This window comes from Salvia splendens, chromosome 2 (assembly GCF_004379255.2).
Source record: "Salvia splendens isolate huo1 chromosome 2, SspV2, whole genome shotgun sequence".
Lineage (NCBI taxonomy): Eukaryota > Viridiplantae > Streptophyta > Magnoliopsida > Lamiales > Lamiaceae > Salvia > Salvia splendens.
Genome location: NC_056033.1, coordinates 19,620,721 through 19,624,275, shown reverse-complemented (window position 1 = coordinate 19,624,275; position 3,555 = coordinate 19,620,721).

The following is a 3,555-nucleotide window of genomic DNA, read 5'->3' as shown; positions in this document are numbered from 1 at the left end:
TTCTCTTTCCCCCATTCTTCACTCCATTTCTTCTTCACTCTACTCCTCTCTCTCTCTCTCTCGACAGAAATTGCAGAAACTCCCAAATTCCGTCGCCTTCAACAATCGGTTCCGATTTTCCCCAAATCCCGTCGCCTTCCGTCGCGTCGGTGCTGCTCCAGGCTGTTGTTCGCTGCTGACGTCGCCGCCGCTGTGTCGTCGCTGCTTCTGTCGCGGGGGAGGCGTCGCTGCTGTTGTCGCGGGGAGGCGCCGCTGCTGTCGCCGGACAGAACCGCTGCTGTTGCCTTCCTCCAGCTCCGCCAGCGCCGCCGCCGCAGGGTCCGGCGGCGACTCCGCCGTCTGCCAACCGCCTCTGCCGGCCGCCTCCTTCCCCGAAAACACTCCGAACAAGCCCAGAATCACCCTGAAACGTCCCGTAAGATACGTTCTTATTACAAAGTTAAGTTTTTTCGCGTGTTCGATTAAGTTCGGCGAGTGTTCGATTACCTTCGATTGCTATTTGATTAACTTGGTTGAGTTGGTTATGGAAGAATTATGAAATGATGTAGGCAATATATACATGTGCAACAATTCATGCTTTGTGGATAGAAGAGAGATTGTACCTCAAAAACAAAAAGTTGAGCTTGGTGGTGAATGGACAAAAATGGTGAAAAGAAATCCCCCTCTTGTTCTCGGCTTCTCTTTCTCGGCTCTTTCTCACTCTCTCTCTTCTTTTTTTTTCCTTTGTGTAGTGTAATGTGAGGGGTTTAGAGAAGAGGTTAAATGAGAAGTGGTGGGTGACTCTTGGTTTGTAGGCATTGATGGTGGAAGGAGGTGAAAGAGTTGGAGGTGGAGAGTTCTTTTCTTGTGGAAACCGTCGGTCACTTTGGTGAAGGAGAGAAGAAGAAGGGGGGGGGGGGGGTCTTTGGGCTTCTAAATTAATTTAATTCCATGTTGTTGGGCTCAAGTTATGGTAAGCCCATGTTAGGATTATTATTTGGTTGGATTCTAAAATAGTTAGGCCCAAGCCCTTTTTGTAACTAGTTATTTGGACTCAAATTAAATTTGCAAAGTCCAAAATAAAATCATACTTTATATTTTCGTACTTTCCTTCGATAATTAAAATTCACGGGTCTTTATTAAATTTTGTTATCTCGTTCTTCACAACCAAAAGTTAAAGCCCGTTTAACGGCACAACTCATATTTGGTGTTGTTCCAAATATAGTTCCTTCAACCATTCCTCGATTCATGCACGTCGTCTTCCATAAGAAAAAAAATATATATTCATCTACATGTATTTCATTCGTCTTGCTAAATATAGCAACATCGTCGTCATTCTTTCAACGAGACCTTCAACAAATCTCCCAAGGTTCAATAATTAAATAAGTAAGTACGTTCCTTTTCACCTTAAACACATAAAAACATACTATTTCCCAAATCACATTTATCGAGAAGCATAGTATTTGAAATAATTTTTACTAATCGCTTCGTGATATATATTAGATTCGTACTTAAAAGTACGGGTGTTACAAGATGCTAGAGAGGCTGGCTGGAAAGTAATATTTTTGCTTCCTTAACGGATACAGTGGATACTTCCAGGTCTATGTAAATCCCGAAGACCAAGAGAAGACTATGTTTACGTGCCCCTTTGGCACGTATGCTTACAGAAGGATGTCGTTTGGGCTGTGCAATGTGCCAGACACTTTTCAACGCTGCATGATGAGTATTTTTTCAGATCTACTGGAGGTTTGTATCGAGATCTTCATGGATGACTTCACCGTATATGTGAACTCTTTCGATTCCTGTTTAGCTAGCCTGGATGCAGTATTGAGGAGATGCCAGGAAAAGAATTTGGTCCTTAACTTCGAAAAATGTAACTTCATGGTACCCGAGGGAATCGTCTTGGGGCATGTAGTCTCGGAGAAGGGCATACATGTGGACCAAGCAAAGGTTGATGTGATATCGAAATTACCTTACCCTACGAATCAGAAAGAAGTCAGGGGATTCCTAGGACATGCAGGATTTTATAGAAGATTCATAAATGACTTCGCGAAGATTGCTCAGCCGCCCACCCATCTGTTGCACAATGATGTTGATTTCGTCTTCGACGAAGAGTGTAAGAAGGATTTTCAATTATTGAAAGATAAACTAGTGTCTGCCCCTATCATCAGGGCACCCGACTGTAGTCAGCCGTTTGAAATAATGTGTGATGCAAGCGACTTCGCAGTGGGGCGGTACTAGGTCAAAGGATTGATGGAAAAAGCTACGTAATCTTCTATGCCTCGAAGACACTCAACTAGGCCCAGAAAAACTATGACACCACAAAAAAGGAAATGTTAGCAGTCGTGTATTCATTTGAGAAATTTCGACCATACTTACTGGGGTCGAGAGTGATAGTTTTTACCGACCACACAGCTATCAAGTACTTGCTGGCGAAGAAAGAATCAAAGCCAAGGTTAATCCGGTGGGTATTACTTGTGCAACAGTTTGACTGGGATGTGTGAGACAAAAAGGGGACGGAGAACAAAGCGGCTGACCATTTGAGTCGGATCTTCCAGGGAGAAACTGAGGAAGATATACCAGACGCTTTCCCAGAAGAACGTCTATACTACATAGGAGAATCTCCTCTACCTATCAGTTGGAAGGCAATAATGGCGATAACAGGTCCAGGAGATGCTGAGAAAGGGAAGTGTCAGCTGAACGCTAAACCATGCTTCGCAGACCTGGCAAGTTACTTGGTCACATGAGAGGTGCCTAGTTCACAAGAAATTTCCCGGGCCCAGAAGATGAAGCTTAAAAGCGAGGCTAAGTATTATTTCTGGGACGATCCTTACTTGTGGAGGATGGGAGCTGACCAGGTAATTAGGAGATGTATCCCCGAATGGGAGCAGGGGGATGTGCTTAATCATTGCCATATGTTGGCATGTGGAGGTCATTTTGGACCAAGGAAGACTGCGAGGAAAGTCCTAGATAGTGGATTTTATTGGCCTACATTGCACAAGAACTCTTTTGAGTTCTATCAAAACTGTGAGAGATGCCAGCAAACTGGAGGAATTTCAAAGAGAGACGAGATGCCGCAGGTCCCAGTAATCGTCTGCGAAATCTTCGACGTCTGGGAGATGGATTTCATGGGTCCATTCCCATCTTCGTACGGGAATACGTACATCCTTGTGGCCGTAGATTATGTGTCGAAGTGGATAGAAGCCAAGGCTACCACTTCTTGTGAATCCAAAGAGGTTGCTAAGTTTCTTAGAGCAAACATTTTTAACAGGTACGGTGTACCCCGAGCTATTATATCTGACCAAGGGACGCATTTCCGTAACTGAACCATAGAAGCTCTGATGAAGAAATACGGAGTCCACCACAGGCTTTCTACCCCATACCATCCTCAGTCTAATGGACAGGCAGATATCTCGAATAGGGAGATCAAGGCAATATTGGAGAAGACAGTGAACCCGTCAAGGAAGGATTGGAGCAAGAGGCTTGGTGATGCATTGTGGGCTTACATTACTACGTACAAAATGCCTATTGGGATGTCACCCTACAGGCTGGTGTTTGGCAAGATGTGTCATCTGC